Genomic DNA, 25,576 nt, shown 5'->3' with positions numbered 1-25,576 from the left:
CCCATTATTGGTTCTAGTGGGAGGAATAGTGCCCCATCATTGGTATTAGTTGGAGGAATAGTGTCCCATCATTGGTATTAGTTGGAGAATAGTGCCTCATCATTAGTATTATTGAGAGAAATAGTGTACCATCATTGGTATCAGTGGGAGGAATAGTGCCCCATCATTGGTATCAGTGGGAGGAATAGTGCCCCATCATTGGTATCAGTGGAAGGAATAGTGCCCCATCATTGGTATTAGTGGGAGGAATAGTGCCCCATCATTGGTATCAGTGGGAGGAATAGTGCCCCATCATTGGTATCAGTGGGAGGAATAGTGCCCCATCATTGGTATCAGTGGGAGGAATAGTGCCCCATCATTGGTATCAGTGGGAGGAATAGTGCCCCATCATTGGTATCAGTGGGAGGAATAGTGCCCCATCATTGGTATTAGTGGGAGGAATAGTGCCACATCATTGGTATTAGTTAGAGGAATAGTGCCCCATCATTGGTATTAGTGGGAGGAATAGTGCCCCATCATTGGTATCAGTGGGAGGAATAGTGCCCCATCATTGGTATCAGTGGGAGGAATAGTGCCCCATCATTGGTGTCAGTGGGAGGAATAGTGCCCCATCATTGGTATTAGTTGGAGGAATAGTGCCCCATCATTGGTATCAGTGGGAGGAATAGTGCCCCATCATTGGTATCAGTGGGAGGAATAGTGCCCCATCATTGGTATCAGTGGAAGGAATAGTGCCCCATCATTGGTATCAGTGGAAGGAATAGTGCCCCATCATTGGTATTAGTGGGAGGAATAGTGCCCCATCATTGGTATCAGTGGGAGGAATAGTGCCCCATCATTGGTATCAGTGGGAGGAATAGTGCCCCATCATTGGTATTAGTGGGAGGAATAGTGCCCCATCATTGGTATTAGTGGGAGGAATAGTGCCCCATCATTGGTGTCAGTGGGGGGAGGAATAGTGCCCCATCATTGGTATCAGTGGGAGGAATAGTGCCCCATCATTGGTATCAGTGGGAGGAATAGTGCCCCATCATTGGTATTAGTGGGAGGAATAGTGCCACATCATTGGTATCAGTGGGAGGAATAGTGCCCCATCATTGGTATCAGTGGGAGGAATAGTGCCCCATCATTGGTATTAGTGGGAGGAATAGTGTCCCATCATTGGTGTTAGTGGGAGGAATAGTGCCACATCATTGGTGTTAGTGGGAGGAATAGTGTCCCATCATTGGTGTTAGTGGGAGGAATAGTGCCACATCATTGGTGTTAGTGGGAGGAATAGTGCCACATCATTGGTGTTAGTTGGAGGAATAGTGCCCCATCATTGGTATTAGTGGGAGGAATAGTGCCCCATCATTGGTATCAGTGGGAGGAATAGTGCCCCATCATTGGTATCAGTGGGAGGAATAGTGCCCCATCATTGGTGTCAGTGGGAGGAATAGTGCCCCATCATTGGTATTAGTTGGAGGAATAGTGCCCCATCATTGGTATCAGTGGGAGGAATAGTGCCCCATCATTGGTATCAGTGGGAGGAATAGTGCCCCATCATTGGTATCAGTGGGAGGAATAGTGCTCCATCATTGGTATCAGTGGGAGGAATAATTCCCCATCATTGGTATCAGTGGGAGGAATAGCGCCCCATCGTTTAAAAACAAATAGCAACCACCCCAACCAAAACACAGCAGAAAAATTCTTAGCCCACTTACCAGTCAGCCTGATACAAACCAAACGGACCCTGTCTAACAGTTTACATTAAAACAAGGGGTTTAGTTTGCACATATTTGCAAATATATGCATAAGCTGCAGCAGCCACGTCATGGTACCCCAATTTACTGCAGTCCTAGCCCTATAAATTTTGAGGAGCACATATATAACAATTAATTAAATAAGGGCTGGTATGTCTAGAGGGAGCCCACCCCTCCTTAAAAATATAGGTATGCACTGGACACCCAGCAATGAATGGAATAGTGCCCCAACGTTAGTGTCAGTGGAGGGAACAGTGCCTCATCAATCGTGTCAGTGAGAGGACTAGTGCCTCATCATTTGTGTCAGTGGGAGGAATAGTGCCCCATCATTGGTGTCAGTGGGAGGAATAGTGCCCCATCATTGGTTTCAGTGGGAGGAATAGAGCCCCATCATTGGTGTCAGTGGGAGGAATAGTGCCCCATCATTGGTGTCAGTGGGAGGAATAGAGCCCCATCATTGGTGTCAGTGGGAGGAATAGAGCCCCATCATTGGTGTCAGTGGGAGGAATAGTGCCCCATCATTGGTTTCAGTGGGAGGAATAGAGCCCCATCATTGGTGTCAGTGGGAGGAATAGTGCCCCATCATTGGTGTCAGTGGGAGGAATAGAGCTCCATCATTGGTGTCAGTGGGAGGAATAGAGCCCCATCATTGGTGTCAGTGGGAGGAATAGTGCCCCATCATTGGTGTCAGTGGGAGGAATAGAACCCCATCATTGGTGTCAGTGGGAGGAATAGAGCCCCATCATTGGTGTCAGTGGGAGGAATAGTGCCCCATCATTGGTTTCAGTGGGAGGAATAGAGCCCCATCATTGGTGTCAGTGGGAGGAATAGTGCCCCATCATTGGTGTCAGTGGGAGGAATAGAGCTCCATCATTGGTGTCAGTGGGAGGAATAGAGCCCCATCATTGGTGTCAGTGGGAGGAATAGTGCCCCATCATTGGTGTCAGTGGGAGGAATAGTGCCCCATCATTGGTGTCAGTGGGAGGAATAGTGCCCCATCATTGGTGTCAGTGGGAGGAATAGAGCCCCATCATTGGTGTCAGTGGGAGGAATAGAGCCCCATCATTGGTGTCAGTGGGAGGAATAGTGCCCCATCATTGGTGTCAGTGGGAGGAATAGAGCTCCATCATTGGTGTCAGTGGGAGGAATAGAGCCCCATCATTGGTGTCAGTGGGAGGAATAGTGCCCCATCATTGGTGTCAGTGGGAGGAATAGTGCCCCATCATTGGTGTCAGTGGGAGGAATAGTGCCCCATCATTGGTGTCAGTGGGAGGAATAGAGCCCCATCATTGGTTTCAGTGGGAGGAATAGAGCCCCATCATTGGTGTCAGTGGGAGGAATAGTGCCCCATCATTTGTGTCAATGGGAGGAATAGTTCTCCACTAATGGTGTCAATGGAAGGAACAGTGCCTCATCATCTATGTCAGTGAGAGGACTAGTGTACCAATCAGCAGTGTCAGTGGGAGGGCTAGTGCCCCATCAGTAGTGTCAGTGGGAAGAATTGTGTCCTACTGATGGTGTCAGTATAAGGAATGGTGCCTTGTCATTGGCGTACGAGAAAGGAATAGTGCCTCACACAGGGGCGGACTGACAATTCATTGGGCCCCCGGGCAAAAGGGGATCATGGGGCCCCTGAATCCTTCGCCACACTCAAAGCACACCCAAAAAAAGCCTATAAAAGGTACCAGGGGCATTTCATGGGGCCCCCTACTGACCCCGGGCCATCGGGCAGTGCCCGAGTCCTCAAATGGTCAGTCCGCCCCTGGCCTCACATCAGTGGGAAGAACAGTGCCTTGAAGGTCAGATAAGGGCAAGCAAAGGGCCCCATTCAGCCCACGGCCCGCGTTTGGAGATGCCTGCTATAGAGAAAGGATTCTTGCTTGATGATAAAGCATTTGCCTCAAATAATTTTTTGTGAGTCTGGTTTAGATCTGTGCTTGCTGGGGTCAGTATCCCCGTTCCCCCTGGCCCTCCCTTTATTGTACCCACAAAATGATTTGCGAACAGGAAGTGTAATGACCCGTCCTTGTTGTTTGTTTTAGAAATGTAATTCTCTGCTATCTTCTGTTATTCCTAAAATTGAAATACAATTTAACAAATACCTTTGAAGCCTAAAATCTCTGCTTGCTGGCGGTCAGTAGCCCTGTTCCCCCTGACCCTTGACCTCCTCATTACATCCACAGAAAAATAATGTTTGGACAGGAATTTTAGTGACTTTTTTTTAGAAATTTATTTATTTTTGTTATCTTCTGTTATTTCTGAAATAAAATACTATTTAGCAAATACCTTTGAAGCTTAAAATCTCTGCTTGCTGATGGTCACCAGCAATGTTCTCCCTGACCCTTGACCCCCTCATTGCACCCACAATAAAATAATTTTTGGACAGGACGTTTAGTGAGTTTTTTATGTTTGTTTTAGAAATGTAATTTTTTGCTGCCTTCTGTTATTTATGAAATTAAATGACTATTTAACAAATACCTTTGAAGCTTACAATCTGTGCTTACTAGCGGTCAGTAGCACCCTTTCCCCTGACCCCCGACCCCCTCATTGCACCCACAATAAAATCATTTTTGGACAGGAGGTTTAGTGACTTTTTTATGTTTGTTTTAGAAATTTAATTTGTTACTACCTTCTGTTATTTATTAAATTAAATTACTATTTAACAAATAACTTTGAAGCTTAAAATCTCTGCTTGCTGGCAGTCACCAGCAATGTTCCCCCTGACCCTTGACCCCCTCATTGCACCCACAATAAAATGATTTGTGGACAGGACATTTAGTGAGTTTTTTATGTTTGTTTTAGAACTGTAATTTTTTGCTTCCTTCTGTTATTTATGAAATGAAATGACTATTTAACAAATACCTTTGAAGCTTAAAATCTCTGCTTACTAGCGGTCAGTAGCTCCGTTCCCCCTGACCCTTGACCCCCTCATTGCACCCACAATAAAATGATTTGTGGACAGGAAGTTTAGTGACTTTTTTATGTTTGTTTTAGAAATGTAATTTGTTACTACCTTCTGTTATTTATGAAATTAAATTACTATTTAACAAATACCTTTTGAAGCTTAAAATCTCTACTTGCTGATGGTCACCAGCAATGTTCCCCCTGACCCTTGACCCCCTCATTGCACCCACAATAAAATGATTTGTGGACAGGAAGTTTAGTAACTAAAAATGTAATTTGTTACTACCTTCTGTTATTCCTGAAATTAAATTACTACTTAACAAATACCTTTGAAGCTTTGAAGTACTTGCTGACCTTCAGTATTTATTTCTTGGAGCTTGATTGGTAACCCCTGACGTCCCAGTCCGAAGATTCATTCTCTGGTATCTGGTGCATTTTTGCCTTCCAGCAAACGTTTGCTCAGTATTTGCATTTTCTCCTCACTTTATATTTTTTGAAATTTTTAAACTTTTTCTTGTAAACTTTCTCGTAGATGAAGGCCAATGTCATTTTTTTTTTTCTAAAATTAAAATACTAATTAACAAATACCTTTGAAGCTTAAAATCTGCATGGTGGCGGTCACTAGCTCTGTTACCCCTGGTCCTTGTCCTCCTCATTGCACCCACCATAAAATAATTTTTGGACAGGAAGTTTACTGACTTTTCTTTTTCGAAATATAATTTGTTTCTATCTCCTGTTATTCCTGAAATAAAATACTATTTAACAAATACCTTTGAAGCTTAAAATCTCTACTTGCTGATGGTCACCAGCAATGTTCCCCCTGACCCTTGACCCCCTCATTGCACCCACAATAAAATGATTTGTGGACAGGAAGTTTAGTGACTTTTTTATGTTTGTTTTAGAAATGTAATTTGTTACTACCTTCTGTTATTTATGAAATTAAATTACTATTTAACAAATACCTTTTGAAGCTTAAAATCTCTACTTGCTGATGGTCACCAGCAATGTTCCCCCTGACCCTTGACCCCCTCATTGCACCCACAATAAAATGATTTGTGGACAGGAAGTTTAGTAACTAAAAATGTAATTTGTTACTACCTTCTGTTATTCCTGAAATTAAATTACTACTTAACAAATACCTTTGAAGCTTTGAAGTACTTGCTGACCTTCAGTATTTATTTCTTGGAGCTTGATTGGTAACCCCTGACATCCCAGTCCGAAGATTCATTCTCTGGCATCTGGTGCATTTTTGCCTTCCAGCAAACGTTTGCTCAGTATTTGCATTTTCTCCTCACTTTATATTTTTTGAAATTTTTAAACTTTTTCTTGTAAACTTTCTCGTAGATGAAGGCCAATGTCATTTTTTTTTTTCTAAAATTAAAATACTAATTAACAAATACCTTTGAAGCTTAAAATCTGCATGGTGGCGGTCACTAGCTCTGTTACCCCTGGTCCTTGTCCTCCTCATTGCACCCACCATAAAATAATTTTTGGACAGGAAGTTTACTGACTTTTCTTTTTCGAAATATAATTTGTTTCTATCTTCTGTTATTCCTGAAATAAAATACTATTTAACAAATACCTTTGAAGCTTAAAATCTCTACTTGCTGATGGTCACCAGCAATGTTCCCCCTGACCCTTGACCCCCTCATTGCACCCACAATAAAATGATTTGTGGACAGGAAGTTTAGTGACTTTGTTTTAGAAATGTAATTTTTTGCTATCTTCTGTTATTCCTGAAATAAAACACTATTTAACAAATACCTTTAAAGCTTTAAAAAAAAAAAAAGCCTCCCCTCTAATTACGTAGGCCCTTAATATTGAATGCTTTGAGCTTGATCCGTGTCCCGGGCCGAAGATTAATTCTCTGGTAAATTGGATCGTGCTTTGCTGGGTTATTTTGCCTTCCTCTGGATCAACTGTGGTTATAGGATTATAACTTTTTTTTTTTTTAATGGTTGAACTGGATGGACTTTTGTCTTTTTTCAGCCAGACTAACTATGTAACTATGGTATCTGCTTTTTTTTTTTGCCTTCCTCTGGATCAACTCTGGGTGTGGGATTATAACTTTTTTTTTTTTTAATGGTTGAACTGGATAGACTTTTGTCTTTTTTCAGCCAGACTAACTATGTAACTATGGTATCCGGTTTTTTTTGCCTTCCTTTGGATCAACTGTGGGTGTAGGATTATAACTTTTTTCTTTTAATGGTTGAACTGGATGGACTTTTGTCTTTTTTCAGCCAGACTATGTAACTATGGTATCCAGTTTTTTTGTCTTCCTCTGGATCAACTCTGGGTGTAGGATTATAACTTTTGTTTTTTTTTTAATGATTAAACTGGATGGACTTTTGTCTTTTTTCAGCCAGACTACGTAACTATGGTATCCGTTTTTTTTGCCTTCCTCTGGATCAACTGTGGGTGTAGGATTATAATTTTTTTTTTTTTTTAATGGTTGAACTGGATGGACTTTTGTCTTTTTTCAGCCAGACTAACTATGTAACTATGGCATATTTTTGTCTTCCAGCAAACATTCGCTCATTTGCTCCTTACTTTATATTTTTCAACAACTTTTTATCATAAACTTTCTCGTAGATCAAGGCCGGCGTGATTTCATTTATTTATTTTTTTTATTAACCTCGCTTGAGGTGTGACTTTTTTCTTGAGCTGTATTTTTGTCGTCCATCAAACGTTCGCTCAGTGTTGGCATTTCCTCCTCGATTTATGTTTTTCAACAACTTTTTATCATAAACTTTCTCGCAGATCAAGGACGGCGTCCTTTTATATTATTATTATTTTTTTTTTATTAACCACGCTTGAGGTGTGACTTTTTTCTTGAGGTGTATTTTTGTCGTCCATCAAACGTTCGCTCAGTGTTGGCATTTCCTCCTCACTTTGTATTTTTCAACAACTTTTTATCATAAACTTTCTCGTAGATCAAGGCCGGCGCCATTTTATTATATATATATTTTTTTTTATTAGCCTCGCTTAAATGGTGACTTTTTTCTTGAGGTGTATTTTTGTCGTCCATCAAACGTTCGCTCAATGTTGGCATTTCCTCCTCACTTTATATTTTTCAACAACTTTTTATCATAAACTTTCTCGCAGATCAAGGCCGGCGTCATTTTATTTTATTTTTTTTTTTTTTTATTAACCTCGCTTGAGGTGTGACTTTTTTCTTGAGGTGTATTTTTGTCGTCCATCAAACATTCGCTCAGTGTTGGCATTTCCTCCTCGATTTATATTTTTCGACAACTTTTTATCATAAACTTTCTCGTAGATCAAGGCCAGCGCCATTTTATTATATATTTTTTTATTAACCTCGCTTAAATGGTGACTTTTTTCTTGAGGTGTATTTTTGTCGTCCATCAAACGTTCGCTCAGTGTTGGCATTTCCTCCTCGATTTATATTTTTCAACAACTTTTTATCATAAACTTTCTTGTAGATCAAGGCCGGCGGCATTTTATTTTATTTTTTTTATTATTAGCCTCGCTTGAGGTGTGAATTTTTTCTTGAGGTGTTTTTTTGTTGTCCATCAAACGTTCGCTCAGTGTTGGCATTTCTGCCTTGATTTATATTTTTCAACAACTTTTTATCATAAACTTTCATTTTTATTATATATTTTTTTTTATTAACCTCGCTTAAATGGTAACTTTTTTCTTGAGGTGTATTTTTGTCATCCATCAAACATCATAAACTTTCTCGTAGATCAAGGCTGGCATCATTTTATTTTATTTTTTTTTTATTAACCTCGCTTGAGGTGTGACTTTTTTCTTGAGGTGTATTTTCGTCGTCCATCAAACATTCGCTCAGTGTTGGCATTTCCTCCTCGATTTATATTTTTCAACAACTTTTTATCATAAGCTTTCTCATTTTATATTATTTTTTTTTTTATTATTACCTCGCTTGAGGTGTGACTTTTTTCTTGAGGTGTATTTTCGTCGTCCATCAAACATTCGCTCAGTGTTGGCATTTCCTCCTCGATTTATATTTTTCAACAACTTTTTATCATAAGCTTTCTCATTTTATATTATTTTTTTTTTTATTATTACCTCGCTTGAGGTGTGACTTTTTTCTTGAGGTATATGTTTGTTGTCCATCAAACGTTCGCTGAGTGTTGGCATTTTCTCCTCGATTTATATTTTTCAACAACTTTTTATCATAAACTTTCTCGTAGATCAAGGCCGGCGTCATTTTATTTTATTTTTTATTTATTTTTTTTATTAACCTCTCTTGAGGTGTGACTTTTTTCTTGAGGTGTATTTTTGTCTTCCATCAGTGTTGGCATTTCCTCCTCACTTTATATTTTTCAACAACTTTTTATCATAAACTTTCTCGTAGATCAAGGCCGGCGTCATTTTATTATATATTTTTTTTATATTAACCTCGCTTGAGGTGTGAATTTTTTCTTGAGGTGTATTTTCGTCTTCCATTAATGGTTGAACTGGATGGACTTTTGTCTTTTTTCAGCCAGACTAACTATGTAACTATGGCATATTTTTGTCTTCCAGCAAACGTTCACTCATTTCCTCCTCGATTTATATTTTTCAACAACTTTTTATCATAAACTTTCTCGTAGATCAAGGCCGGCGTCATTTTATTATATATATTTTTTTTTTATTAACCTCGCTTGAGGTGTGAATTTTTTCTTGAGGTGTATTTTCGTCTTCCATTAATGGTTGAACTGGATGGACTTTTGTCTTTTTTCAGCCAGACTAACTATGTAACTATGGCATATTTTTGTCTTCCAGCAAACGTTCACTCATTTCCTCCTCGATTTATATTTTTCAACAACTTTTTATCATAAACTTTCTCGTAGATCAAGGCCGGCGTCATTTTATTATATATATATTTTTTTTATTAACCTCGCTTGAGGTGTGAATTTTATCCCAGGCTTCCATTTAAAATAACCTTGGCCCCGGTTTTAATTGGGCAAAGGTTTCCCCTGTATCATTTATTTCTGTCCTTGTCACACTATGTACTATATGCATTGCACCTGTTCAGACATAAGCGCTGCACATTTATCCCATCACTAGTGGGAGACACTCCCTTGCCATGTTATCAGCCTGAGGAATATTTTTTTTTTTTTCCTAATACAGTATTAAAAAAAATTAAAAAAAAAAAGTATATTCTTCATCCAAAATGACCAGCGGATTCCTGATTGCAGACCGTGAGCAGGCAGTGCAGCTTTTAAAAAAAAAAAAGAATAAAATAAAATGATTAGGGGAGAGCAATTATGCATTTCTCCATATTTTGTGACTGAATAGGCTGTGCGACCTCTTGACAGAACGTGTTACATTAATATATAATCAGTGCTGAAAAACAATGCAAGAGCAGCGGAGGGAAAAAAAAAAAAATAGAAAAAAAAAAAAAAAAAGGTGGGGCTGCATGCTCTCTAACTGTTTGTGTCCTGGTCCTTTTTGGCTGGTATCTTTCCCAGTATGTTAGTCAAGCAGTGTTGAACCTGTTGCTGCAGTAGCCGAGTTAGTATTTTGCTTGCTAGATAGAGGAAGGAGGGCTGTCTGGTGTCTGGTAGGAGGGCATTGTCTGTGTCTTTCTCCCTCTATCACACACACACATACTCTTGCTCGTTCTTTCTCTCTCTCTCTCTCTCTTTCTCTTTCCCTCTCTCTCTTTCTCTTTCCCACTCTCTCTCTCTCTCTCTCTCTCTCTCTCTCTCGTCTCTGTGGTTTGTAAGGTAGGTTGCAGTGTGTGTATATACACAACATCAAGAGCAGGAAAATGGACTCATTAGGCAGGCAGGCAGTCATTACCACTCACACTGTAGTTCCAGGGAGACTCCGATTTTGAGAAGACAAACTCATCTCTGGGGGACAAGGTAGGCCAGTTAACTTTAAGAGCGAAAAATGATAAAATACCAGTTTTATTTCATCTTCTTCCCATTTGCTATTTGTGTTTCGGATTTCCTAAAGGAGTAGAGCAAGTTGCAGTTTCCATACCACCCTGAAATTTGCTCGAGATGTTTTAATGGGCCTACCCAAAATTGCTATTTTATTTTTTTATTTATTTATTTATTTTTCACCCTTGTCCTCAACCAAGATATTTGCGTTTATGGGTGTGACTGCCTGCGTCTTCGTCTTTTACTTTTTGGTAAAAAAATATATATATCTATATATATTTTTTTTTTTTTTTGCTTGTTTCCTCTCTTTCGGGCTCTCCAAAAAAAAGAAATCATTATCACTGACTCGTTAAAAGCTGTCCCCTGTACATTTTTTTTTTCTGTCTGTCCTTCTCTCGTGTCTGTTTATGTGCCAAATAATATCCTATATGCATCTTCATTTGTGCCAGGATGTTCTTCAGATAATTGCAAACTGTTTTCAGCTTCATAACGTTCCTCCGGCACAAGCTCGTGTTTATCCTTTTTTTTCTTTGCTTGTATTGAAGTTTGCAAAATGTGAAAAATAAAAACATGAGAAAAAAAAAAGACTGAAACAGGTTGTTTTACATTGAACTTTTTTTAATTTATTTATTTTTTTTATTTATTTTGGACAGAAGCTGTGACTGCATTCCTCCCACCCCCAGATTTTTTTTTTTCCTTCTAGCTGTGTTTATTTTGAAAATGGATGAGAGAATTAAAAGGGGATTTAATATTGTACATGTCAGCTTGCAACTTTTTTTTTTTTCTCCGAGTTTGTGTTTCTCTGGTTATTGTGGCGAATGTGATATGAAATGAAACTTTTGTTAACAGGTAGTCTTGGAAGAAGTGTTACAGCATTAGGTGTGTCTTGTATGTGTCTGGCAAAAAAAAAAAAAGGGGGTGTGTGTGTGTCATTGTCCCTTGCTATAGAGACCTTTTTAATATGTAAAGCCATTTTGTGAAGAGGGTAGAGGAAAAAAAAAAAAAGTAGATCTAAGGACCGAGGATTATTTTGTGAATCATCGAGGAAAGGGCAGCATATTTTCTCCTCTTGCCTGTGCCAGCCCTGGGTCATTGTTTTGGAGTTTTGTTTTGTTTTTTTTTTCAGCAGAGTTGGTGCAGTTTTAGAGAACAGGGAAACAAATATACTGGAAATAAGCTTTTTTTTGTCTGTGTGTGCCTAGGCTCTTCTCAGATCTCTCCTGGAGTGAAACTGTTGCAGCTATGAACACGAGTGACAGAACTATTGCATAAAGTGTTGACAAAACTGAGTTGCTTGCATTATATATATATATATATATATATATATATGTATATGTGTGTGTATGTATATATATATATATATATATATATATATATATATATATATATATATATACATTTTTTAAGGGAGAGCGTCAGTAATATTAGAATTATGTTTTCCTAATTAAAATATTTTTTTTCTGTTTTTTCTTTTTTTTTTAAGGGAGAGTGTCATAAAAAAATAGAATTCTATTTTCCTAATTGAAATCATGTTTTTTTTGTTTTTTTGTTTTTTTATTTAAAGAGAGAGTGTCATTAAAATTTAGAATTATATTTTCATACCTGAAATCATACTTTTTTTTTTTTTTAAAGGGAGAGTGTCATTAAAATTTGGAATTATATTTTCCTAGTTGCTTTTTTTTTAAAGGGAGAGTGTCATTAAAATTTAGAATTATATTTTCCTAGTTGCTTTTTTTTTTAAAGGCAGAGTGTCATTAAAATTTGGAATTATATTTTCCTAGTTGCTTTTTTTTTAAAGGCAGAGTGTCATTAAAATTTAGAATTATATTTTCCTAGTTGCTTTTTTTTTTTTAAAGGGAGAGTGTCATTCAAATTTAGAATTATATTGTCCTAGTTGCTTTTTTTTTTAAAGAGAGAGTGTCATTCAACATTAGAATTATATTGTCCTAGTTAAAATCATTTTTTTTTTTAAAGGGAGAGTGTCATTAAAAATTTGAATGATCGTTGTCTAGTTGAAATCATTTTCTTTTTTTTTTTTTTAAGTCAGAATGTCAGTAAACTTAGAATGATATTGTCCTATCTTAGTTAAAATCATTTTACTTTTGTCTTTTTTTTTCTATAAGGGAGAAGGTCTTTAAAAATTGGAATGATATTTCCTTGTTGAAATCATGTTTTTTTTTAAGGGAGGGTGTCATTAAAAATTAGCATGTTCTACTTTTTTTTTTTTTAAAGGGAGAGTGTCATTAAAATTAGAATGATATTTTCCTAGTTTAAATCATTTTCTTGGATTTTTTTTTTAAAGGGAGACTGTCATTAAAAGTAGAATGATATTTTCCTAATTTAAATCATTTACTTGGCTTTTTTTTTTAAAGGGAGACTGTCATTAAAAGTAGAATGATATTTTCCTAGTTTAAATCATTTTCTTGGGTTTTTTTTTTTTTTTTTAAAGGTAGAGTGTCATTAAAATTAGAATGATATATTCCTAGTTTAAATCATTTTCTTGGTTTTTTTTTTTTTTTTTTAAAGGTAGAGTGTCATTAAAATTAGAATTATATATTCCTAGTTTAAATCATTTTCTTGGCTTTTTTTTTTTTAAATGGAGAGTGTCATTAAAATTAGAATTATATTTTCCTAGTTTAAATCATTTTCTTGGCTTTTTTTTTTTTTTAAAGGGAGACTGTCATTAAAATTAGAATGACATTTTCCTAGTTTAAATCATTTTCTTGGCTTTATTTTAAAAGGAGACTGTCATTAAAAATTAGAACGATATTTTCCTAGTTTAAATCATTTTCTTGGCTTTTTTTTAAAGGGAGAGTGTCATTAAAATTAGAATTATATTTTTCTATTTAAATCTTTTTTTTTTTGGCTTTTTTTTTTAAAGGGAGAGTGTCATTAAAAGTAGAATTATATTTTCCTATTTAAATCATTTTTTTTTGGCTTTTTTTTTTTTTTTTTATGGGAGAGTGTCAATAAAATTATATTTTCTAGGTTAAAATCATTTTCTTTTCTTTTTTTTTCTTTTTTTAAATACTCTAGGCCTATGCAATAATACATTACCAACTTCTGTCCTTATGACAAGCCATTGTTTACAAGTTAATGGCCACTTTTAGTGAGGGCATCAGCTATCAAATAAAGTATGTCAGGTAGCTGGGAAAAGTTATAGCACAGAATAACAGTGTTACTTCTTGGGACATTTTTCTTTTTTTTTTTCCTTCATTGCTGTCATGTCCAGCACCGCGGTTATATTTAGCATTTATATCACCGACCTCTTATCTTGTTTATAAAAAAAAAAAAAATAATAATTAAAAAACAAAAACAGCGTCTGTAGTTTTAAAGCCTCTTTTTTTTTTTTTTTTTTTTTTTTAAAGTCAGTGCCAAATGTTGTACTGGTAACTGTCGAGGCGTGGGATATATTATGTAAATATAGACTGGACCCGATGAGTATAGTGGAAAACTACAGCCTTTGGCAGTGCTAATCAAAAGTGGAACAACAACTGGATTTTCAAGTCACTAAGAATTGTAATGTGAATGTTTTAAAGAGAGATACAATCGCTGTGAATTTTACTTGTAAACAGATATCTATTCCAGTGTTAAGTCGCTGCTAAACGTTTCTTCACCTGCTGAGTAGTTGGCATGACTTTGGCCCAGGCTGAATGTTTTTTTATTTTTTTATTTTTTATTTTTTTATTTTTTTATTTTTTTTAATGCATTGGTCAAAAAAAAAAAGAAAATTCGTCCGTTGCCAATCCTTCAGGCATTTATTTCTTTTCTTTTTTTTTTATTAAAACTTTTCATTATTATGTGAAATAGGTCTTCATACATGTCACATGTTTATGGACAGTTGAAGTTTTTTTTTTTTCAAGATCTTTGTTTACGCGGTGGCGGCGGCGGCGGGCGTTTATTTTTTTTTTTTCCAAGAAAAAGCTGTAACTAAGAGTTTTGTTCTTGCAACAGATGATCACATTAACAGTTGTGTGTCGTTCTGCTTTATTATATGATAGTCAGTGTAACTTTTTTTTTTAGGCCCCCCCCCAAATCTTTCAAGAAAGATCTTTGTTTACCACACCGCAACACGGCGGCGGCGGCGGGCGTTTATTTTTTATTTTTTCAAAGAAAAAGCTGTAACTAAGAGTTTTGTTCTTGCAACAGATGATCACATTGTTAACAGTTGTGTGTCATTCTGCTTTATTATATGACAGTCAGTGTAACTTTTTTTTTTTTTAGGCCCCCCCAAAGCACACACACACACACACCCCCCTCAAAGTAGCCTGGACCCACTGTAATATAATTCTGGAGCAAGTGATTCATCTGTCCTTGGACATGGTCACTATAGCGACTAATCAGAAATCACCTTGGTTTGTCTTTTTTCTTTTTTTTACTTTTTTTTTTTTAAAGCCTCGAAATTTACTTTTTTTTAATAACCCGTACCAATCCAGCCCCCGTCGAGATGCATATATTTATCTCCTCATTTATTGCTATAACTGTTTTGGACTGATGTCTTAAAGAAACGTCGGTGCAATACGAAGGGATTATTCCCACGAATGACATTTCCAAAACCTGTGTTGTGATTGGAATATATAGCGGACGGACAGGTGCGGGGTCGGGAGGGGATATTAATGGCGGTTTTATGCGTCGTCTGTGTTTATTGAAAGTTTTGCGCAGATGCCATTAGAACCGATCAGAACATATCCACATAAATACAATTGAGATTCGCATTGGCATAGGTATTCGATGATAAAAAAAAGAATGTTTATTATTTCTATTACGATCCTAAACGTCAGCTCTGTGTTTTGGGCCACTTTGGAAATATGGGGCCTACAGGCTGCTGGAATGGAAGAACATTTGCGATACTTTTCTGCCGTTCCTGAAGAGATCAAGAGTATGTTTTCTTTTAACCCCCCCACCTCCGGTTCTGTTAGTTTGTCCTTTTTGCATAGATTCATGTTAAAATTTGTTTTTGGTACGCATAAAGTAAGCCATTGGTGGCGGCATGGTATCCTTTCATTAAAGCCAGCTCCTGGCTTTTTTTTTTTTTTTTTTAACTCATGCATGTACTCTTTATATCTTTTATGTACAGTTTGTTGGATTTTGGAGGTATATCTGTTTTGCGATTACTTGGGTAGCAAAGTGTTTCACCCGATGGAAGTGATATACCCAAATTGGCAGTAAAAGCATCAAACAATGTGACTGGCGTTATGCGTTCACATGACTGTACGAAAAGTTATACGTTCCCAGCAAGGCATACGAGGTTTATTTTGACTTGTTTTATTGTTTATTTCAAAGTTCCAGGGCTTAAAAAGAGCGAAATTCATGCCAAAAAATTTTACCAAGCCGTCGTGCCTTTTCCATTGTACTGTTTAAAAAAAAAAAAAAGCATTATAATCCTAATTAGATTCAGATATATGGAACTGATACACCTGAATTCTGAAAATAGTTTGGCTAAATAGAAATATACTTTTTTTTTTTTTCAATCTTGAATAGTCCTTTTGGATGATTAGCTTGCGGCTTCAGTTCTTTCTTGTAGTCTGGATTGCCTTGCGTGCTGCGTCCCGCTATGTATCAATCTGATTCTTAACCCTTTTCCCTGTCAGGGCCCACAGTAGTAAATACGGTATATACATACATTGTACTGGAAGAAAGCATAGGCTTGTCATTATCCGATTAGTTATTACAAAAATATGCAAATTTCTCTAGGCTGATCAAGTTACCTACTTGGCACTGGTTTGAATTTTTGCATGTCGAGCAAGGGCCAAGTTCTTGCATTAACAGTGTCATGTATGAAGTCATTTACCTATCGTGGTAAACCCATAAACCCTTCCCAAACAGATACCTATAAAAGCAAGAATACCCAAACCATATTAGATATAATAAGCTATATTTTCTGCAATTTAAAGGAAAAATACTTTCTTTAAAAATTACTCAACATTAGCTTTCCGTTGCTAGTAAGGCTGCAAACCTTTTTGGAGAATCACGAAGTACAGGTTAAAAAAAAAACCACACATATATATATTGTATATGTGATAGATAGGTAGATAGATACTGTAGATAGATAGATAGATAGATAGATAATAGATAGATAGATAGATAGATAGATAGATAATAGATAGATAGATAGATAGATAGATAGATAGATAGATAGATAGATAGATAGATAGATACTTTAGATAGATAAATACTTTAGATAAATACTGCAGATAGATAGATAAATAAATACTGTAGATAGATAGATAGATAGATAGATAGATAGATAGATAGATAGATAGATAGATAGATAGATAAATACTGCAGATAGATAGATAGATACTTTAGATAGATAAATAAATACTGTAGATAGATAAATAAATACTGTAGATAGATAGATAATAGATGATAGATAGATAGATAGATAGATAGATAGATAGATAGATAGATGATAGATAGATAGATAGATAGATAGATAGATAGATAGATAGATAATAGATAGATAGATAGATAGATAATAGATAGATAGATAATAGATAGATAGATAGATAGATAGATAGATAGATAGATAGATAGATATATAGATAGATAGATAATAGATAGATAGATAGATAGATAGATAGATAGATAGATAATAGATAGATAGATAGATAGATAGATAGATAGATAATAGATAGATAGATAGATAGATAATAGATAGATAGATAGATAGATAGATAGATAGATAGATGGATAGATAGATAGATAGATAGATGGATAGATAGATAGATAGATAGATAGATAGATAGATAGATAGATAGATAGATAGATAATAGATAGATAGATAGATAGATAGATAGATAGATAGATAATAGATAGATAATAGATAGATAGATAGATAGATAGATAGATAGATAGATAGATAGATAATAGATAGATAATAGATAGATAGATAGATAGATAGATAGATAGATAGATAGATAATAGATAGATAGATAGATAGATAGATAGATAGATAGATACTGTAGATAGATAGATAGATAGATAGATAGATAGATAGATAGATAGATACTGTAGATAGATAGATAGATAGATAGATAGATAGATAGATAGATAGATAGATAGATAGATACTGTAGATAGATAGATAGATAGATACTGTAGATAGATAGATAGATAGATAGATAATAGATAGATAGATAGATAGATAGATAGATGATAGATAGATAGATAGATAGATACTGTAGATAGATAATAGATAGATAGATAGATAGATAGATAGATAGATAATAGATAGATAGATAGATAGATAGATAGATAGATAGATAGATAGATACTGTAGATAGATAGATATTTTTTTAAGGTGTCAGTAAGCTTTGCCAGCTTCTCCAAAATTTTTTATTTTTTTTTAGAATTAGTTTATTAATTTTCTTATTGAATAACTGTAACTGTTTTTAGGAGCTGATAGGAAAAAGACAATATAGCAAATAAAAAAAAAGGATAAGTGATTCATTTTCTTGCAACATATGAGAGATTGGGCAATAGTTTTAGGCCTCAACGTTTCTTGCAAGGTCCATGTGAGAAACAATAGCTTGCGCCGGAACTGTTTATCACAATAAATGACCTTTATGAATTATTTTTTGGGCTATAGTGACAAAACTGGGTTTTAATCAACCTATAATCACCTTGTAGAATCTTAAATACAGTATAGTAATCTAATGTATGGCATCCCAAATAACAGGCGACCCTTCTATGGAATGATCTATTTCTCAGCCTTATGTTCCAAAAGAGATTATTGCAGAGTAATAAAAGAAGGTCATTGCTTACTCTCGTGACGTCATGCTATCGCTCGTGACGTCATCACGCATGCCGAAACCAGGAAGTGGTCTGTTCGATTCCCGGGTCTGGTTGTTTGTATAAGCACTTATTACCTTTTAACTTGTGAGTAGTTTGTACTCCTTTTTAATAAATTACTTACATGGTTTTGGTTGTGGTTTTCTAGGCTCTTTTTTCTATGTTAATACCGGGTATCTTTGTTTGCTGATGGGGCGCCCATGAGGATATGGTGGTGACCTGGAGGATGCCTGTTTCCCTTAGCTGAGACTTACATGCCTTTTTGACTCTTTCTGTGGTAAAAGGGTCCACTAACTCTGGTAAGTGTTTCCCTTGTACAGAGAGGTGATGATGCACTTAAAGATGCCGTGGTGCCCACAATATCAACCAATTAAATAGATGAAGATTTTCCTCCCTGACTCACTCATCGCTTTGGTACAATTCACATGACTGCTATATGTTCTTGGGACAGTTCAGTACGCTAGCACTGGATTTATTTTTATGTACTGTCATTTATAATATTTAATACATATTTTCTCTCTAGCGTCGAACTTTAGGTTTATTTCTTATTTATACAAAATTTATATCAATTGTTGTGCCAGCTGCTTTTCAGCGCAATTTCATGTTTGTACATATTTAAATAAAGACATATAGGGGGAGATTTACTAATACTGGAGCACTCACAATCTGGTGCAACTGTGCATGGGAGCAGGGGCGGACTGACCATTCGAGCACTCGGGCACTGCTCGAGGGCCCGGGGTCAGTAGGGGGCCCCATGAGATGCCCCTGGTACATTTCATTGGCTTTTTCATATACTTTTTTGGGTGTGGGTGAGAACACAGGGGCCCCATAATCCCCTATTGCCCGGGGGCTCCATGAGTTGTCAGTCCGCCCCTGCATGGGAGCCAATCAGCTTCTAACTTCAGCTTGTTCAGTTAAACTTTGGCAATAAAACCCGGAAGCTGATTGGTTCCTATGCAGAGCTGCGCCAGATTTTGCGCTCTTCAGTTTTAGTAAATAACCCCCATATTGTTGTTTTTGCACTTTGGAGGTCTGCGAGATTCCCATTCCTTGGGGAACATTGGTGATGGTGGAAATAAAATTCTAAAATATGGTCCTGCCTAGTTTTTACAGAGAAGAAACCGTGAAGCCCATTACCAGTACATTGATTAGATTGGCATGACAGTGGCTAAGCGACTCCCACCAAGGACACTATCAGCATGTTTGTCTATTGTTTGTATGGCCTTCCTCCGGGTACTTTGGTTTCTTTTCACAATCTACGAAAATGCTTGGGGATTTAGGCTCCATTCACACTAGTGCGATTTTAGATGCAACTTGAGTGCCACAGAAATCCCATTGTTTCCATCAGCACTCGTTCACATCAACGCAACTCAGCAAAAAGGTTCCAGTACTACTTTGGTGCAATTCCAGAGTAATAAAAGAAGGTCATTCCTTACTCTTGTGACGTCATGCTATCGGTCATGACGTCATCACGCATGCCGAAACCAGGAAGTGGTCTGTTCGATTCCCAGGTCTGGTTGTTCGTACAAGCAATTCCAGAAAATGAGTTAAGGCAGAAGTGGTATATTTGCTGTGAAGTGTTTTGTACTTTGGGCTCCATACACTTTTCTAGATGTCAAGCCCTTCCTTGGCTTAAGCTAGCCAGATTTATGGCATGTAACACGCGTGTTAGCCATTCCAATCTAGGTGGCCCTGAAGTAATTATTTGTGTTTTACAAATGTTTTATAGGTGAACTTAATGGCAGTTGGTGGAATTTATTACCAATATGGTCATAAATTCCTGGCCATTTAATATATTACCTTTAGAAGCAGTATAGTATTGAGTGTAGCGTTCTTTAAAAGACCTAAAGTAGATCTAAATCCTGATAGATATTGACTGGAAATGTTTTCCTCCTCCCCCCAACATGCCAAAATATTCCCACCTTTCTGGTGAGATCCCAGGTAATGCTGAGTAACCGGAATCTTGCTAGAAGAAACTCCAGCGCTGTGTTGGTGCATTTTATTTCTTGAAGTATTTCTTGAGAAGACAGTAATATCACCCCCTGCAGTATGGAAGCCAAGGTAAGGTATACATATTTACTAAGTGAAAGTAGGCGCTAGACGTGACTCTACATTTCGATCTGTATAAAGTAAGAAATACATATACCAACAACCATATAAATTATTTGGTAAATATATTACTAAGTGTCCATAACAACATCTAAATGGTTCAAAAGTCCTCAAACACCATGGGGGTTTATTTACTAAAGCTGGAGAGTCCAAAATCAGACTCCCTTCTGCATAGAAACCAATCAGCTTCCAGGTTTCATTGCCAAAGCTTCATTGAACAAGCTGAGGTTAGAAGCTGATTGGTTTCTATGCAGAAGGGAGTCTGATTTTGGACTCTCCAGCTTTAGTAAATAAACCCCCATGCGTCTTGTGACCATAGCCAGATCTTCCCACCAAGATAGTGTCCCACCAAGGACACTATCAGCATGTTTGTCTATTGTTTGTATGGTCTTCCTCCGAGTTCTTTGGTTTCTTTTCACAATCTACGAACATTCTTGGGGATTTAGGCTCCATTCACACTAGTGCGATTTTAGATGCACCTTGAGTGGCACAGAATCGCATGACCATGGAAATCCCATTGTTTCCATCGGCGCTCGTTCACATCAATGCAACTCAGCAAAAAGGTTCCAGTACTACTTTGGTGCAATTCCAGCAAATGAGTTAAGGCAGAAGAGGTATATTTGCTGTGAAGTGTTTTCTACTTTGGGTTCCTTATACTTTTCTAGATGTCAAGCCCTTCCTTGGCTTAAGCTAGCCAGAGTTATGGCATGTAACACGCCTGTTAGCCATTCCAATCTAGGTGGCCCTGAAGTATTTATTTGTATTTTACAAATGTTTTATAGGTGAACTTAATGGCAGTTGGTGGAATTTATTACCGATATGCTTATAAATTCTTGGCCATTTAATATATAACCCTTAGAAGCAGTATAGTATTGAGTGTAGCGTTCTTTAAAAGACCTAAAGTAGATCTAAATCCTGATAGATATTGCACTGGAAATGTGTTCCTCCTCCCCCCAACATGCCAAAATATTCCCACCTTTCTGGTGAGATCCCAGGTAATGCTGAGTAACCGGAATCTTGCTAGAAGAAACTCCAGCGCTGTGTTGGTGCATTTTTTTTCTTGAAGTATTTCTTGAGAAGATGGTAATATCACCCCCTGCAGTATGGAAGCCAAGGTAAGGTATACATATTTACTAGTGAAAGTAGGCGCTAGACGTGACTCTACATTTCGACCTGTATAAAGTAAGAAATACATATACCAACAACCATATAAATTATTTGGTAAATATATTACTAAGTGTCCATAACAACATCTAAATGGTTCAAAAGTCCTCAAACACCATGGGGGTTTATTTACTAAAGCTGGAGAGTCCAAAATCAGACTCCCTTCTGCATAGAAACCAATCAGCTTCCAGGTTTCATTGCCAAAGCTTCATTGAACAAGCTGAGGTTAGAAGCTGATTGGTTTCTATGCAGAAGGGAGTCTGATTTTGGACTCTCCAGCTTTAGTAAATAAACCCCCATGCGTCTTGTGACCATAACCAGATCTTCCCACCAAGGACACTATCAGCATGTTTGTCTATTGGTTGTATGGTCTTCCTCCGAGTTCTTTGATTTCTTTTCACAATCTATGAAAATGCTTGGGGATTTAGGCTCCATTCACACTAGTGTGATTTGAGATGCAACTTGCGTGACATAGAATCACATGACCATGGAAATCCCATTGTTTTCATCAGCGCTCGTTCACATCAATGCAACTCAGCAAAAAGGTTCCTGTACCACTTTTCCAGCATGATTTTTGCTCCATAGAATATGTAAACCACTTCAAAATAGCATCCAAGTTGTGCTATGCAGTTGCACTGAAAGTCAAATCAAAATCAGATTTCAGCAGTGTGAACCTAAATGTCTTCCACCAGCATTGGTACTACTATGGGCCTGGGTCAATGGGCTTTTGTTTCCATCATAACTGCCTTTCACTTTTACTTTCTTGTATTGTCAAACCTTCTTCCGCAGTGTGAACCTAACCTAAATGTCTTCCACCAGCATTGGTGCTAGTATGGGCCTGGGTCAATGGGCTTTTGTTTGCATCAGGACTGCCTTTCACTTTTGCTTTCTTGTATTGCCAAATCTTCTTCAGCAGTGTGAACCTAACCTAAATGTCTTCCATTGGTTATAGTATGGGCCTGGGTCAATGGGCTTTTGTTTGCATCAGAGCTGCCTTTCACTTTTAGTTTCTTGTATTGGTAAATCTTCTTCAGCAGTGTGAACCTAACCTAAATGTCTTCCACCAGCATTGGTAATAGTATGGGCCTGGGTCAATGGGCTTTTGTTTGCATCAGGACTGCCTTTCACTTTTACTTTCTTGTATTGTCAAATGTTCTTCAGCAGTGTGAACCTAATCTAAATGTCCTCCACCAGCATTGGTACTAGTATGGACCTGGGTCAACGGGCTTTTGTTTGCATCAGAACTGCCTTTCACTTTTACTTTCTTGTATTGTCAAATCTTCTTCAGAAAATTCACGAATGTTCCACCACCATGTCCAGATAAAGTGCGCACTCACCAAATGGTGTTGGCCAACAGAGTAGCTAGCAAGCATCAAAAGCCAGATCTTATCTATGTTGGGTAAGACATCCACTCTCTTCTGTACAGACTTTTAAAGCCTGTCCACTTATGTACCATTAGTATATCTCCTCCATTATTGCAATAGATCTCAGAGAGATCTCACAAGCTTTATCATGATGACGGAATTTCAAATGTTAGTTTACATTAAATAAAAACATTAAATAAAAACAATACTGAGAGATCCTGACTTTGTTCCTGCACTTCCTGTCATGGGATGACAACGGTCTCCCAATGGGGAACCTACATTGTTACCCGATGTAGGGCACCTCTGGTGGAGACTACAAGAAGCCGTGCTGACACACAAGGTCCATCCAGGAGTGGACTGACAACTCATGGGGCCCTTGGGCAATAGGAGATCATGGGGCCCCTGTGTCCTTGCCCAAACTCAAAAAAGCCTATGAAAAAGGTACCAGGGGCATCTCATGGGGCCCCCTACTGACCCCGGGCCCTCGGGCAGTGCCCGAGTTTCCAAATGGTCAGTCCGCCCCTGCAAAGGAGGGCAGCAACACATTCAGCTAACTACGGAGATCCCTTCCTCGCATCCACGGAATGTGGAACGCACTCCGGCTGTGCCTACTTTCTCTTACTTTTCATATATTGTGGTATTTTGCACTTAAAGGAGCAGCTGCTTTGTTTTTTGGTTGTTTGTTTTACATTCAGTTACAGGAATGCGCCTTTTCATTTTTAAAATACATATTTACTAACCTTTTTTTTTCCAGGGTCTGTTTTAAAGTGGAATCATACTTGCCCTCCTTTGTTTTCTCACCAGGTCCAGCATCTTTGCCTGGTCTTCTTCTGGGTTTGGCCAAATTGATTGGCCAGGCCAGAATGGTATTCATTCATTCCGGCAATAAGACGTGCCGAAAATACACACTAGCAAGTACTTTATGCGTGCACTTGTTTCAGAGTTGACTGCACACATCATTGCTCTGGACTGGCTTCTTGATAGTGACAACGATGGGCCCAGGGGCGGACTGACCATTTGGAAACTCGGGCACTGCCCGAGGGCCCAGGGTCAGTAGGGGGCCCCATGAGAAATTCCTGGTACATTTTTCATAGGCTTTTTTGAGTTTGGGCAAGGACACAGGGGTCCCATGATCCCCTGGGGTCAGTAAGGAGCGCCATGAGATGCCCCTGGTACCTTTTTCATAGGCTTTTTTGAGTTTGGGCAAGGACACAGGGGCCCCATGATCCCCTGGGGTCAGTAAGGAGCCCCATGAGATGCCCCTGGTACCTTTTTCATAGGCTTTTTTGAGTTTGGGCAAGGACACAGGGGCCCCATGATCCCCTGGAGTCAGTAAGGAGCCCCATGAGATGCCCCTGGTACCTTTTTCATAGGCTTTTTTGAGTTTGGGCAAGGACACAGGGGCCCCATGATCCCCTGGGGTCAGTAAGGAGCCCCATGAGATGCCCCTGGTACCTATCTCATAGGCTTTTTTGAGTTTGGGCAAGGACACAGGGGCCCCATGATCCCCTGGGGTCAGTAAGGAGCCCCATGAGATGCCCCTGGTACCTTTCTCATAGGCTTTTTTGAGTTTGGGCAAGGACACAGGGGCCCCATGATCCCCTATTGCCCGGGGGCCCCATGAGTTGTCAGTCCACCCCTGGATGGACCTTGTGTGTCAGCACGGCTTCTTGTAGTCTCCACCAGAGGTGCCCTACATCAGGTAACAATGTAGGTTCCCCATTGGGAGACCGTTGTCATCCCATGACAGGAAGTGCAGGAACAAAGTCAGGATCTCTCAGTATTGTTTTTATTTAATGTAAACTAACATTTGAAATTCCATCATCATGATAAAGATTGTGTAAGGTTTTAGATTTTCCTCAAACACTACTAGGGCACGCCTAACTGACTAGCCCTTTAAAGTGAAACGTGTTCAATGAAAAATAATCCTCTTCAAGTCATTTATATACATTGCAAGGATTCGCAATGCCCTTGGCAATCGTCAACAGAGATAAAAGGCCGATCGAGGAGAGTGCTGGGAATGCCATACATTTTAGCTCAGGCTCTGTGCACACTTCTGTGAAAAAAGTGATTGGTAAAGAAAGGTAATTTTTAGTAACACTGAAGAACAAAATGGCTTCTGTATCAAATCATCACACTGTATATGTTATGCATTTGTGTGTGAATATACACAAACGTTGAGCTTGCCTTTAACCCCTCGCCCTCCAGAGGATTTACCCCCCCTTCCTGACTAAACCATTTTTTGCGATACGGCGCTGTGTTACTTTAACTGACAATTGCGCGGTCATGCAACGCTTCACCCAAATGAAATTTATGTCCTTTTTTTCCCACAAATAGAGATTTGTTTCGGTGGCATTTGATCACCTCTGCCTTTTTTTTTTGCGCTATAAACAAAAAAAAGGCCGACAATTTTGAAAAAGAAACAATATTTTTTACTTTTTGCTATAAAACATTTCCAGTAAAAAAAAATTTAAAAAATCTAATTTCGTCATAAATTTTGGCCAAAATGTATTCTGCTCCGTGTCTTTGCTAAAAAAAAAAATCCCAATACGTGTAAATTAATTAGTTTACGTAAAAGTTGTAGCTGAAAAAAAAAATTCCAGTATATATACCATCATTTGTGGATACCAATGATGGTGTAT

General features: G+C 37.8%; 1 long non-coding RNA gene across 1 annotated transcript in view; it reads left to right on the top strand.

The window, feature by feature from the left end:
• The first annotated feature begins 9,511 nt into the window (after positions 1-9,511).
• Positions 9,512-25,576, top strand: part of LOC149468041 (uncharacterized) — a 1,444,035-nt gene continuing 1,427,970 nt past the window's right edge. The window contains exon 1 of the long non-coding RNA XR_016311800.1: positions 9,512-10,483. This is a non-coding gene — a long non-coding RNA (uncharacterized LOC149468041). The remainder of the gene's footprint in view (positions 10,484-25,576) is intronic.

The sequence above is a fragment of the Staurois parvus genome, unplaced genomic scaffold (assembly GCF_062004578.1).
Source record: "Staurois parvus isolate SC_StPar_1 unplaced genomic scaffold, SC_StPar_1.0 ptg000095l, whole genome shotgun sequence".
NCBI lineage: Eukaryota > Metazoa > Chordata > Amphibia > Anura > Ranidae > Staurois > Staurois parvus.
This window is presented reverse-complemented; position numbering and strand designations above follow the sequence as displayed.